Source organism: Rattus norvegicus, chromosome 9 (assembly GCF_021556685.1).
Source record: "Rattus norvegicus strain SHRSP/BbbUtx chromosome 9, alternate assembly SHRSP_T2T, whole genome shotgun sequence".
NCBI classification, from domain to species: Eukaryota; Metazoa; Chordata; class Mammalia; order Rodentia; family Muridae; genus Rattus; species Rattus norvegicus.
The window spans coordinates 129,114,289-129,129,076 of NC_141542.1; the positions used below are offsets into that span (position 1 = coordinate 129,114,289).

A 14,788-nucleotide genomic window follows, 5' to 3' on the forward strand; every position below is an offset into this window, starting at 1 on the left:
CATCCCCCTAACCCCTCCTCCTCCACTTCTATATGGGTGTTCCCCTCCCCATCCTCCCCCCATTACTGCCCTCCCCCAACAATTACGTTCACTCGGGGTTCAGTCTTGGCAGGACCAAAGGCTTCCCCCTCCACTGGTGATCTTAGTAGGTCATTCATTGCTACCTATGAGGTTGGAGCCCAGGGTCAGTCCATGTAGTCTTTGGGTAGTGGCTTAGTCCCTGGAAGCTCTGGTTGCTTGGCATTGTTGTTCATATGGGGTCTTGAACCCCTTCACACTCTTTCAGTCCCTTCTCTGATTCCTTCAACGGTGGTCCTGTTCTCAGTTCAGTGGTTTACTGCTGGCATTCACCTCTGTATTTGCTGTATTCTTGCTGTGTCTCTCAGGAGAGATCTACATCCAGTTCCTGTTGGCCTGCACTTCTTTGCTTCATCCATCTTGTCTAATTGGGTGTCTGTATATGTATGGGCCACATGTGGGACAGGTCCTGAATGGGTGTTCCTTCTGCCACTGTTTTAATCTTTGCCTCCCTATTCTCTGCCAAGGGTATTCTTGTTCCCCTTCTAAAGAAGGAGTGAAGCATTCGCATTTTGATCATCCGTCTTGAGTTTCATGTGTTCTGTGCATCTAGTGCAATTCAAGCATTTGGGCTAATAGCCACTTATCAATGAGTGCATGCCATGTGTGTTTTTCTGTGATTGGGTTACGTCACTCAGGATGATATTTTCCAGATCCATCCATTCGCCTATGAATTTCATAAAGTCATTGTTTTTGATAGCTGAGTAATATTCCATTGTGTAGATGTACCACATTTTCTGTATCCATTCCTCTGTTAAAGGGCATCTGGGTTCTTTCCAGCTTCGGGCTATTATAAATAAGGCTGCAATGAACATAGTGGAGCACGTGTCTTTTTTATATGTTGGGGCATCTTTTGGGTATATGCCAAAGAGAGGTATAGCTGGATCCTCAGACAGTTCAATGTCCAATTTTCTGAGGAACCTCCAGACTGATTTCCAGAATGGTTGTACCAGTCTGCAACCCCACCAACAATGGAGGAGTGTTCCTCTTTCTCCACATCCTCGCCAGCATTTGCTGTCACCTGAGGTTTTGATATTAGCCATTCTCACTGGTGTGAGGTGAAATCTCAGGGTTGTTCTGATTTGCATTTCCCTTATGACTAAAGATGTTGAACATTTCTTTAGGTGTTTCTCAGCCATTCGACATTCCTCAGCTGTGAATTCTTTGTTTAGCTCTGAACCCCATTTTTTAATAGAGATATTTGATTCCCTGTGGTCTAACTTCTTGAGTTCTTTGAAAATTTTGGATATGAGCCCTCTATCTGTTGTAGGATTGATAAAGATCTTTTCCCAATCTGTTGGTTGCCGTTTTGTCCTAACCACAGTGTCCTTTGCCTTACAGAAGCTTTGCAGTTTTATGAGATCCCATTTGTCGATTCTTGATCTTAGAGCATAAACCAATTGTGTTTTGTTCAGGAAATTTTCTCCAGTGCCCATGTGTTCGAGGTGCTTCCCCACTTTTTCTTCTATTAGTTTGATTGTATCTAGTTTGATGTGGAGGTCCCTGATCCACTTGGACTTAAGCTTTGTACAGGGTGATAAGCATGGATCGATCTGCATTCTTCTACATGTTGACCTCCAGTTGAACCAGCACAATTTGCTGAAAATGTTATCTTTTTTCCATTGGATGGTTTTGGCTCCTTTGTCAAAAAACAAGTGACCATAGGTGTGTGGGTTCATTTCTGGGTGTTCAGTTCTTTTCCATTGGTCTATCTGTCTGCCTCTGTACCAATACCAGGCAGTTTTTATCACTATTGCTGTGTAATACCGCTTGAGTTCAGGGATAGTGATTCCCCCTGAATTCTTTTTATTGTTGAGGATAGTTTTAGCTATCCTGGGTTTTTTGTTATTCCAGATGAATTTGTAAATTGTTCTGTCTAACTCTTTGAAGAATTGGATTGGTATTTTGATGGAGATTGCATTGAATCTGTAGATCGCTTTTGGTAAACTGGACATTTTTACTGTATTAATCCTGCCAATCCATGAGCATGGGAGATCTTTCCATCTTCTGAGGTCTTCTTCAATTTCTTTCTTCAGAGGCTTGAAGTTCTTATTGTAGAGATCTTTTACTTGCTTGGTTAAAGTCACTCTGAGGTACTTTATATTATTTGGGACTATTATGAAGGGTGTCGTTTCCCTAATTTCTTTCTCGGCTTGTTTCTCTTTTGTGTAAAGGAAGGCTACTGATTTATATGAGTTAATTTTATACCCAGCCACTTTGCTGAAGTTGTTTATCAGCTTTAGTAGTTCTCTGGTGGAACTTTTGGGATCACTTAAATATACTATCATATCATCTGCAAATAGTGATATTTTGACTTCTTCTTTTCTAATCTGTATCCCCTTGACCTCCTTTTGTTGTCTGATTGCTCTGGCTAGAACTTCAAGAACTATATTGAATAAGTAGGGGGAGAGTGGGCAGCCTTGTCTAGTCCCTGATTTTAGTGGGATTGCTTCAAGTTTTTCTCCATTTAGTTTAATGTTAGCGACTGGTTTGCTATATATGGCTTTTGCTATGTTTAGGTATGGGCCTTGAATTCCTATTCTTTCCAGGACTTTTATCATGAAGGGGTGTTGAATTTTGTCAAATGCTTTCTCAGCATCTAATGAAATGATCATGTGGTTTTGTTCTTTCAGTTTGTTTATATAATGGATCACGTTGATGGTTTTTCTTTTATTAAACCATCCCTGCATGCCTGGGATGAATTCTACTTGATCATGGTGGATGATTGTTTTCATGTGTTCTTGGATTCAGTTTGCCAGAATTTTATTGAGTATTTTTGCGTCAATATTCATAAGGGAAATTGGTCTGAAGTTCTCTTTCTTTGTTGGGTCTTTGTGTGGTTTAGGTATAAGAGTAATTGTGGCTTCATAGAAGGTATTCGGTAGTGATCCATCTGTTTCAATTTTGTGGAATAGTTTGCATAGTATTGGTATGAGGTCTTCTATGAAGGTCTGATAGAATTCTGCACTAAACCCGTCTGGACCTGGGCTCTTTTTGGTTGGGAGACCTTTAATGACTGCTTCTATTTCGTTAGGAGTTATGGGGTTGTTTAAATGGTGTATCTGTTCCTGATTTAGCTTCGGTACCTGGTATCTGTCCAGGAAATTGTCCATTTCCTGCAGATTTTCCAGTTTTATTGAATATACGTTTTTGTAATAGGATCTGATGATTTTTTGAATTTCCTCTGAATCTGTAGTTATGTATCCCTTTTCATTTCTGATTTTGTTAATTTGGACACACTCTCTGTGTCCTCTCATTAGTCTGGCTAAGGGTTTGTCTATCTTGTTGATTTTCACAAAGAACCGACTTTCGGTTCTGTTGATTCATTCTATAGTCCTTTTTGTTTCTACTTGGTTGATTTCAGCTCTGAGTTTGATTATTTCTTGCCTTCTACTCCTCCTGGGTGTATTTGCTTCTTTTTGTTCTAGAGCTTTTAGGTGTGCTGTCAAGCTGTTGACATATGCTCTCTCCTGTTTCTTTCTGCAGGTACTCAGAGCTATGAGTTTTCCTCTTAGCACAGCTTTCATTGTGTGCCATATGTTTGGGTATGTTGTACCTTCATTTTCATTAAATTCTAAGAAGTCTTTAATTTCTTTCTTTATTTCTTCCTTGACCAGGTTATCGTTGATTAGAGCATTGTTCAGCTTCCACGTATAAGTGGGCGTTCTTCCCTTATTGTTATTGAAGACCAGTTTTAGGCCGTGGTGGTGTGATAGGACGCATTGGATTATTTCTATCTTTCTATATCTGTTGAGGCCTTTTTTTGACCAATTATATAGTCAATTTTGGAGAAAGTACCATGAGGTGGTGAGAAGAATGTGTATCGTTTTGCTTTAGGATAGAATGTTCTATAAGTATCTGTTAAGTCCATTTGGTTTATGACTTCTCTTAGTCTGTCTACGTCTCTGTTTAATTTCTGTTTCCATGACCTGTCCATTGATGAGAGTGGGGTGTTGAAATCTCCTACTATTATTGTGTGAGGAGCAGTGTGTGCTTTGAGCTTTAGTAAGGTTTCTTTTACGTATGTAGGTGCCCTTGTATTTGGAGCATAGATATTTAGGAGTGAGAGTTCATCTTAGTAGATTTTTCCTTTGATGAATATGAAGTGTCCTTCCTTATCTTTTTTCATGACTTTTAGTTGAAAATTGATTTTATTTGATATTAGAATGGCTACTGCAGCTTGCTTCTTCCGACCATTTGCTTGGAGAGTTGTATTCCAACCTTTCACTCTGAGGTAGTGTCTGTCTTTGTCTCTGAGGTGTGTTTCCTGTAGGCAGCAGGGTCCTCATTGCGTATTCAGTTTGTTAATCTATGTCTTTTTATTGGGGAGTTGAGACCATTGATGTTGAGAGATATTAAGGAATAGTGTTTATTGCTTCCTGTTACATTCATATTTGGATGTGAGGCTGTTTGTGTGCTTTTCTTCTCCTTGTTTTGTTGCCAAGACAATTAGTTTCTTGCTTTTTCTAGGGTGTAGCTTGCCTCATTATGTTGGGCTTTACCATTTATTATCCTTTGTAGCGCTGGATTTGTAGAAAGATATTGTGTAAATTTGGTTTTGTCATGGAATATCTTGGTTTCTCCATCTATGGTAATTGAGAGTTTTGCAGGATACAATAACCTGGGCTGGCATTTGTGTTCTCTTAGGGTCTGTATGACATCTGTCCAGGATCTTCTGGCTTTCATAGTCTCTGGAGAGAAGCCTGGTGTGGTTCTGATAGGTCTGCCTTTATATGTTACTTGACCTTTTTCCCTTACTGCTTTTAATATTCTTTCTTTATTTTGTGCATTTGGTGTTTTGACTATTATGTGATGGGAGGAGTTTCTTTTCTGGTCCAATCTATTCGGAGTTCTGTAGGCTTCTTGTATGCTTATGGGCATCTCTTCCTTTAGGTTAGAGAAGTTTTCTTCTATGATTTTGTTGAAGATATTTACTGATCCTTTGAGCTGGGGGTCTTCACTCTCTTCTATACCTATTATCCTTAGGTTTGATCTTCTCATTGAGTCCTGGATTTCGTATATGTTTTGATATATACCAGTAGCCTTTTCTGTTTTAAATTATCTTTGACAGTTGTGTTGATGATTTCTATGGAACCTTCTGCTCCTGAGATTCTCTCTTCTATCTCTTGTATTCTGTTGGTGATGCTTGTATCTAAGGCTCCTTGTCTCTTCCTTTGGTTTTCTATATCCAGGGTTGTTTCTCTGTGTTCTTTCTTGATTGCTTCTATTTCCATTTTTAATTCCTTCAATTGTTTGATTGTGTTTTCCTGGAATTCTTTCAGGGATTTTTGTGATTCCTCTCTATAGGCTTCTACTTGTTTCTTTATGTTTTCCTGGAATTCTTTCAGGGATTTTTTTGATTCTTCTCTATAGGCTTCTACTTGTTTATTTATGTTTTCCTGCATTTCTCTAAGGGAGTTCTTCATGTCTTTCTTGAAGTCCTCCAGCATCATGATCAAATATGATTTTAAATCTAGATCTTGCTTTTCTGGTGTGTTTGGATATTCAGTGTTTGCTTTGGTGGGAGAATTGGACTCCGATGATGCCGTGTAGTCTTGGATTCTGTTGCTTGGGTTCCTGCACTTGCCCCTCGCCATCAGATTATCTGTGGTGTTACTTTGTTCTGCTATTTCTGATAGTGGCTAGACTGTCCTATAAGCCTGTGTGACAGGAGTGTTGTAGACCTGTTTTCCTGTTTTCTTTCAGCCAGTTATGGGAACAGAGTGTTCTGCTTTCGGGTGTGTAGTTTTTCCTGTCTACAGGTCTTCAGCTGTTCCTGTGGGCCTGAAGAGTTCCTGTGTGTTCCTGTGAGTCAGGAATGTGGGCCGAGTATAATCTCTTCTGGCTTCTCAGGCTTGTCTGCCTCTCTGAAGGTTTAGCTCTCCCTACTACGGGATTTGGGTGCAGAGAGCTGTTAATCTAGTCCTTTTAAGTTCCAGCAGTGTCCCGGGTACAAGGGGTCTGCAGCTCCAGTGCACCTCTCTACCGTTTCCCAGAGGGTGTATACAGTTTCCTCTTGGGCCAGGAATGTGAGCACGGGTGGGCAGTATTGGTGGTCTCTCCCGCTCTGCAGTCTCAGGAGTGCCCACCTGTCTGGGCGATGAGCTCTGTCTCCCCCGGGGTTCGGGAGCAGTGAACTGCGGGCAGGGCTCAGCGAAATTTTGAATCCAGCTAAAAACTGAAAGTGTCTGGGCCTAGTGGAATTTTGCCTTTGTGTGTCCTGACACAACCAGTCAGGTCGTTTGGAGCAGAAAAGTTGGTCTTACCTGGGGTCCCAAGGCTCAAGTTTGCTCGTGGGGTGTTGCTTGTGAGCTCTCTGTGAGGGCAGCAACCAGGAGGGCCTGCACCGCCCTTTCCGGGAGCCCCCGTGCACTGAGGTCCCAGATGGCGTTTGGTGTTTTCCTCTGGCATCAGAAATGTGGGCAGAGTGTAGTCTCTTCTGGCTTCCAGGCTTGTCTGCCTTTTTGAAGGTTTACCTCTCCCTCCCACGGGATTTGGGTGCAGAGAGCTGTTAATCCAGTCCCTTTAGGTTCCAGCGGTGTCTCGGGCACAGGGGGTCTGCAGCTCCAGTGCAACTCTCTACCGTTTCGCAGAGGCCGTATACAGTTTCTTCTTGGGCCAGGGATGTGGGCAGGGGTGGGCAGTATTGGTGGTCTCTCCCGCTCTGCAGTCTCAGGAGTGCCTACCTGTCAGCGCAGTGAGCTCTCTCTCCCCCGTGGTTCTGGAGCAGTGAGCTGCAGGCAGGGCTCAGCAAAGTTTGGAATCCAGCTGGTATTACTTTTTTAACTTCAAATTTCTTTATTTATCACTGCTCTAATCTCTTTTTTCTACTCTCCAGTGTTTCCCAGTCATTAAGAATTCCATTCCTTTTGCTCAAGTGCTTTCATATTTGTTTCTGATTAGAGCAACATCTCCTATAGCTTAGCTTTTCTGGGAAGGGAAAGATGGGGGAACGAAGAGCCTGTACAAAGCTCCTCCTTGGCAGTGGAAAGCTGTGTTGCTTATCACTCTCCAGTGTGCACACACAGGTATTGGCTTTGGAGTACAGTAGGAAGACAGATTGGAAAACTAAAACTTTGGTTCTAGAAATTCTGAACCTTACATTCCATATTCAGGGTTTTTTTATGACAAATTTTATAAATAGTTTTGGAAGTGGAAGAAAGGAGGTGATGGGATCATCCTTCAGCTGTGCTTGATTAGAATCTTTTTACCTTTCTACTACCACCATCCACCCTGGCATGATTCAGGGAAATTCAGTTTCAGAGCACAAAAGGAGTTTGTGAGATGCAGACTTTTCCTAGGTAGGGATGGGATGCATAGAACAGCGTCCCCTTCTTGTGCCTTAATCCATGTGGCTGGAAGCAGACATTAAATTATTCTCCAACACTGTTTTGTATGTATGCTTCAGTGGGGATGGGTTTGCCTGAAACCACACGGGAGCAGTGGGAACTGCAGAGCCATAACCTACCTTTCTAATCATTCTCTAAAGCATGGGGTCTCTCGGTTTGGAAGAGAGATCAGTACGAGCTGGTAGGGGGGGTCAGAAATATAACAGTTTAGGGGTCCCTTTGAGTTGTTTCTGCAGGGGTTGTGAAATCTGTGTATTAAATTTGTATACTTTACAAGAAAGTTGTATCTGCTAGTACTAGCCAGGGTGTCCTTGTTCTTGCTCCCTGACTTCAAAAAATCCCTGGCTCAACTATCAAGAGTGTACTTTTCTGATAAATTATTCCTGAATATTTTCTACATCAAAGTGGCAAGCAAAAACATCTTAACCTAACTTTACTTACAATCTGCATTTGCAAACACTCCATAAATATAGTGATTATTAGTAACAATCTACACCCCTAAGTTCTTTCTGAGGGTGGTAGTTGAATCATTAATTTATTCTCATAGCAATACTTGAAAAAGATCAATGACTATTAATGCGAATGTCAAGGACATTGCCCACTGAGGGGTTGGAAACCCCTTAGAGTTGTCATATAACTCATAGATTAGGAGGGACGTGATGACCACCAAGACAACAAGCAGAACAAAACTTCATAACAGCATGAAATCCTTCAGACGCAATCCTATGCATCATGTGTCTAAGGCACACCCATCATGGTTGTGCTAACCAATGGGCCATACTCCGTGAGTTCTAAACCTGTTTGCTATTCCTCTCACATGGGCCTTGACAGGAGATAGCCTCAGAACTCCTGAACTTGGAATGATGGGTAGTCGTGAGCCCCATGTAAGTAACTGCAAGACCAGCAAGTGCTCTTCACTGCTGAGTCATCTTTCCTGCCCTGTGTTCCCTATTCACGCTCAACATTCACATTGCTAATATCTTCATCTGTCCATTTGTAACTGTTTAGACATGCATTCCCTTTTAGTAAGATCTTATTACTATTATAGTTTAAACTGGGGTACTTCAGGTTTCTGCAAGATGACACAGAACTAAAGTGAATGTATAATTCTTTGTATAACTGAGATCTTTTCCCTACCTTCCCTTCTCTGAGAGGGTAGGACCTACCAGAGTATCTCCCTACCCTGGCTAATCAAATCAACACCAGAATAGGCACATCCTCTCCCACAAAACAGCCTGTTGCAGAACCGAGAGCCCCTGTTTCAGTTGTTGGGGTGCCACATGGAGACTGAGATTCACCTGTGCTATATATGTGCCGGGGGCCTTATTCCAGCCCATGTGGGTCTTTGGTTGGTGGCTCAGTCTCTGTGAGTTCCCAGAGGTCCAAGTTAGGTGACTCTGTTGGTCCTCCTGTGGGGTTCCGATCTGCATCCAGGCCCTTCAATTCTAACCCCCAACTCTTTCTTAAGACTCCCCTACCTCCACCCAATGTTTAGCTGTGGATATCCGCATCTGTTTCAGTCAGCTGCTGAGTTTAGCAATTATCTTAAGGTTCTGCCCCAAGCATAGCAGAATATCATTAATAAGGTCAGGGATCGGTGTTTGCCCATGGGATAGGTTTCAACTTAGCCTGGTTATTGGTGGGTTATTCCTTCAGTCTCTGCTCCTTTTTTGTCCCTACATTTCTTTTAGAAAGGACACATTTTGGGGTTAAACGTTTTGTAGGTGGGTTGGTGTCCTTATCCTTCAGGCATCCTTCCTGGCTATAGGAGGTGGCCTCTTCATATTCCTTGTCCCCACTATTAAGGCATTTCAGCCACCTGCATTGGCTCCTGGGATTCTCCCCATTTTTAGGTCTCTGGGACTTCCTAAAGATTCCCCCAACTCTCCCACTCCCTGCAGCTGCAGATTTCTATTCATTCTCCTGGCCCTCTGTGCCCCTTTCCACCTATAAACACACCTGATCCTGCCCCCATTCCCCTCCTCCTCCTTTCTTCCACCCACTTCCCTCTCTTTCTCTGCCTCCTATGACGATTTCATTCTCCCTTCTAAGTGAGAATCAAGCATCCTCACTTTGACCCTCCTTCTTGTTTAACTTCTTTGTGTCAGAGGGTATATCTTGTGTATCCTGTACTTTATAGCTAGTATCTACCTATCAGTCAGTACATTTTTGGATCTAGGTTACCTCATTCAGGATGATATTTTCTAGTTTCATCCATTTGCCTGCAAATTTCATGATGTCCTCTTTTTTTTAAAAGATGAGTAGTATTCTATTGTGTAAATGAACCACATTTTCTGTATCCATTCTTTGGCCAAGGGGCATCTAGGTTGCTTTCAGGTTTGGGCAATTACAAATAAAACTGCTATGAACATAGTTGAGCAAGTGTCCTTGTGGTATGGTACAGCATCTTTTGGGAGTGGTATAGCTGGGTCTTCAGGTAGAACCATTTCCAATTTTTCCAACCTGCCAGATTGATTTCCCACCAGCAATGGAGGGTTGTTCCCCTTGCTCTATATCCTTGCAGCATGTGCTGTCGCTTGAGTTTTTGATCTTAGCCATTCTGAGGGGTGTGAGGTGGAATGTAAGGTTTGTTTTGATTTGCCTTTCCCTGATGACTGTGGATGTTGAGCATTTCTTTAAGTGCTTCTTGGCCATTTGAGATTCCTTTGTTGAGAATTCTGTTTAACTCTGTACCCAATTTTTTAATTGTGTTATTTGGTTTGTTGATGTTTTTAGTTCTTTCTATATTTTGGATATATTTTTTATATTTTTGACCCTCTGTCAAATGTACAGTTAGTGAAGATCTTTTCCAAATCTGTAGGCCATTTTGTCTTACTGATAGTGTCTTCTGCTTTGCAGAAACTTTCAGTTTCATTAAGTCCTCTGATCTTAGAGCCTGAGCCTCTGGTGTTCTCTTTAAGAATTTGTCTCCTGTACCAAGGCATTCAATTGTATTTCCCATTTTTCTTTTTCTGGGATTTGGTGTATCTACTTTTATGTTGAGATCCTTGATCCACTTGGACTTGAGTTTTATGCAGGGTGATAATTATGGATCTATTTGCATTCTTCTACCTGCAGATATCCAGTTAGACCAGCACCATTTGTTGAAGATGTTCTCCCTTTACCATTATATGGTTTGGCTTTCTTGTCAAAGTGTCCATAGGTGTAGGGGTTTATTTCTTGGTCTTCAATTTGACTCCACTGATCAATCTGTTTGTTTCTGTACCAATATCATGCAGTTTTTATGACTGTTGCTCTATAGTACAGCTTGAAGTCAAGGATGATGATTCCCTCTTTTTTGTTTAGGATTTAGAAGGAGGATGGAGCTCCCATAGGGCAGGGCAGAGCCCATGACTAGTGGGCTTGCTAGGGTTCCAGCAGGTGGAGGTTGGGGGATGTCCTATGTGTGTGTCTCAGGTTAGAGAAGACCTCTTAGGAGACAGGTGGTATTGTGTGATGGGTCACAGTGCACCAATCCACAACTGCTGAGTCATTGCACAGACCATGCTGGCATCCAAATCAATGAGGTACACCTGCTTCTGCCTCCTGAATGTTGGAATTAAAGTCATGAGCCAATACACCCAGATTACCCATCATTTTTTGCAATTAGTATTTGTTCATACAATTTCCCTAATGTGTACGTAGTACTGTTGATCTGTTTGCCTTTCTCTCTCTCTCTCTCTCTCTCTCTCTCTCTCTCTCTCTCTCTCTCTGTGTGTGTGTGTGTGTGTGTGTGTGTGTGTGTGTGTGTGTGTGCATGTATTAATTGGCATTTCTTTTGCAAGGATATATCTTACTCAAAGAGCAAGGAAATGACAGAGATGAACCTCATTTAGTTTTCTTCTAAAATGACCTGGCAATTTCATAAGACTTCTGCTTAGGAAATAAGTGGGGGATACATCAGAAGTAAATTGACTATATTGTTATTGAAGTATACATTTATTGTGTTGTCAGTATCATGCTTTTTCTTGTACACTTGGATGGGATATTTTAGAATGCAATGACCTATGAGGATGTGCATATGAACTTCACTTAGGAAGAGTAGGCTTTGCTGGATCCTTTTCAGAAGAGTCTCTACAAAGATGTAATGTTAGGAACCTCACTGCTATAGGTAAGACAGTGAATTTTCTTTCACTCTTTAAAATGAGGGCACTACTGTTTCTTTGTTATTGATGTTTTTCTGTAATATCAATTGAGAATGAAGAATAATGTGAGTAAGTTAGACATTGATCTAAGGTTCACTGAAGATAGTAACTTAAATTTTGCCTAATTTCCAATAATATATCGTACATTTTCTGGCACTATATTTTAGGTTACATTTGGGAAGACTATACTATTGAAGAACATTGTCAATGTTCCAGAAGACGTGGAAGGTAATTTTCATGTGCAAGTTGATATGAATATGCCTCTGAAGAAATTTTAATGTGTTCTGGAAGATTAAAAAGAAAAGCAACAGTGTAAAAAAGTACTGTTTTAAGTATATCAGTGATTATTAAGTTCTCACAAAACCATGTACCTCAATGTCAGGTATCTGACTTTCTTTTGCAAGGCATTCTTTTAAGAAAGAAACAGTGTCTTAACAGATATCCCCTTTTGTTTTTTTTTTTTTTTTTTTCTTTTTTTCGGAGCTGGGGACCGAACCCAGGGCCTTGCGCTTGCTAGGCAAGCGCTCTACCACTGAGCTAAATCCCCAACCCCCCCCTTTTGTATCATAGTCCCATTAGAGCTATGCTGAAGAACTGCCAATTTGTTTAGTCTCTTACCACTCAGATCGCAAAAGGTTAGTCACACTGAGTAGATGATAAATATATGTCCAAATCTTATACTATCTGAATAGTATGGTAAAGTCCATGGTAAAGCTAGGGTTCCTCATATACTTGTAGTAACATTGCTAAGTTTAGTGAGAGGGGCAGTTTATGAGAATCAAGAATGTTGATGTCGAGAAACCTTAATCCCTATACCACATGTCTATGAGGAACATAGTCTGAACGCAATATGTTTTCCCATTTGTTATTTTATTTGTTACTCTTTTTTTTAGACAGATATATCTTATGTCACAATGGATTCAAGCCATATGAGTATAGGGATATTGAAAGAAACAAAGTACTTCTCTTTCTCTCCCAGAACAATTAGAAGATATATAGTAGCCCCCACTTTTAGTAGATTTTCTGAGTATGATACAAGTTTACAATTGGTTAGTTTTCAACTTAATTGGGAATTCACCCATAAATTCACAGTGCAGAAAATCCCTTTGGGTACTAGGAATTTGGAAATTCTTCTATTTGTCCTGGTCCACTTTCTGAATGCAGTATGGTTCATACTAAAGGAAAATTTATGAATGTAATTAGTGTGGCAAAACTCTGAGTTATTCCTGTTTGCAAATATGTGATGAACTTTATAGAAAAAGGATGCTATCAATGTAAGCTATGTAATAAATGCTTTTACCTTCACAGGGATCTTCAAAGACACAAAACCACCCGAAATGTGGGAACCATGAATGTAAATAAAGTGATAAACATTAAGATATGATTCCTCTTCACCAAATTGTAAAATTAATTCATACAGATAAAACGATTCATCAGTGTAATGATGTGGTAAAGCTTTTACATGTTCCAATTATCTTTGCAGGCATAAAAGAAGTCATACTGGAGAGAAAAACCTCTGAATATACTCCATGTCATAAAGCCTTTGCATATCAGAGTCACCCTCAAAGGAATCAAAAAGTTCATACTGGAGAGAAACCCTCTCAATGTAATCAATGTGACGAAGCCTTTTCACATTACAGTCATCTCTGAATACATGAAAGAACACATACCGGAGAGAAACCCTTTGAATGTAACCAGTGTGATAAAGCCTTTGCACGTCATAGTCATCTCCAAATACATAAAAGAACACACACTGGAGAGAAACCTATGAATGTAACCAATGTGGTAAAGCCTTTGTACGTCAAAGTCATCTTCAAAGGCATGAAAGAATTCATACTGCAGAGAAACCTCATGAATGTATTTAATATGGTGAAGACTTTGCACATTTATATAGTCTTCATCATCATAAAAATATTCATACTGGAGAGATTCTACGCATGTAAGCAATGTGGTACAGCCTGTGTCTTATGAGTCCACTTAGAACCAATACAACTCCAATACCAAGTCAATGCAGATGACAAGAATTTATTGTAATCAATCTGATCAATCAGGACTGTGGAATATACTCAGGAGCTCAACTGCAACCCATGTCATGAAGCTCTTAATTTTGAAAACCACAAACATCTGTGACAAGTGACAGATACATTTTTCCACCACTCTGCATTTAGGGATAGGGGCTTTCTTTATGTGACTGTACAGTGTCAATGGATATAGAATATAGGTGTTACCATCTAACCAATCATATCCATTTGTTCTTTTGCCATTGAGAATAGTCATGTTTTATGAAAGAAAAGATGAATAACAGAAGCTGTTCAGCTATTGGTAATTCTCCAGCTCCCCTAGAACCTAGGAACTTTAACATAGTTTCATTCCATGATTAAATAGAGTCCAGCAACAAAAAGGCTGTACTTAAAACACGTTTCTTTCGCTTGTTCCCAAAATTTGTATATCATAGTTCTCTACAAATACATGAAAGAACACATCCTGGAGAGAAACCCTATGAATATAGCAGTGTGATAAAGCCTTTTCTGGCAGGGGCCATGCAGGGACCAGAGTATGAGTGTTTCAGTGATAGGATTCTCCTGTGTCAAAGCCCATGGTAATCTCTTCCCACTTAACAAAGACCTGGGGTGAATTCAGTAGCCTCTTTGCTTTTCAAATGTGTGGTGTGTTGTTGTAAAATTATAAACATAATGGAGTATAGTTGTCTTTTTACCCACTACGTCCGCACCTCGGTGCCCCAAGACATCTGCTAGATATCTTGGCAGAGACACAAATCAGCCACATGCTTTCCTACACTCAAACCCTCACATAAAAGAACACACAACACAATAATCTTTTGACTCAAATGGTAAGATATAATTGCCCAGTTAAACATACAAAGCCTGGTACCATCCATCCCTTAGGAACATTGATAACAACCTGTAAATACACAGAGCAGAATCTTAACATCACCTGCCATGGCTTCTCCCCTCTCTCAGTCTCCTCTCTCTCTTAGTCTCCTCCTCCTCCTTCAAGCTTCTCTCCTGCCCATCCTTCCTTCTCCTCCAATGACAGGCCTCCTTATATTGTTTACCTGCCCCTCACCAGTGACATCATCCTACAGTGGTGCCCCTCTCACCAGATTGCGTCTTATAGGATTCGTGAAGGGCATATCTTCTGGGCCTTCCCATTGTGGAGGATTAGGTTTTACACAACCTATCTACTCTGGCATTG

At 40.8% G+C, this 14,788-nt stretch overlaps 1 long non-coding RNA gene across 3 annotated transcripts in view; it reads left to right on the top strand.

The window, feature by feature from the left end:
- The window catches only part of LOC148003919 (uncharacterized), a 30,151-nt gene extending 15,876 nt beyond the window's left edge, over positions 1-14,275 (top strand). For all 3 annotated transcript variants that reach the window (XR_015629920.1, XR_015629916.1, XR_015629921.1), the window contains 2 exons: positions 11,740-11,800; positions 13,056-14,275. This is a non-coding gene — a long non-coding RNA (uncharacterized LOC148003919). The remainder of the gene's footprint in view (positions 1-11,739; positions 11,801-13,055) is intronic.
- Positions 14,276-14,788: the final 513 nt, after the last annotated feature.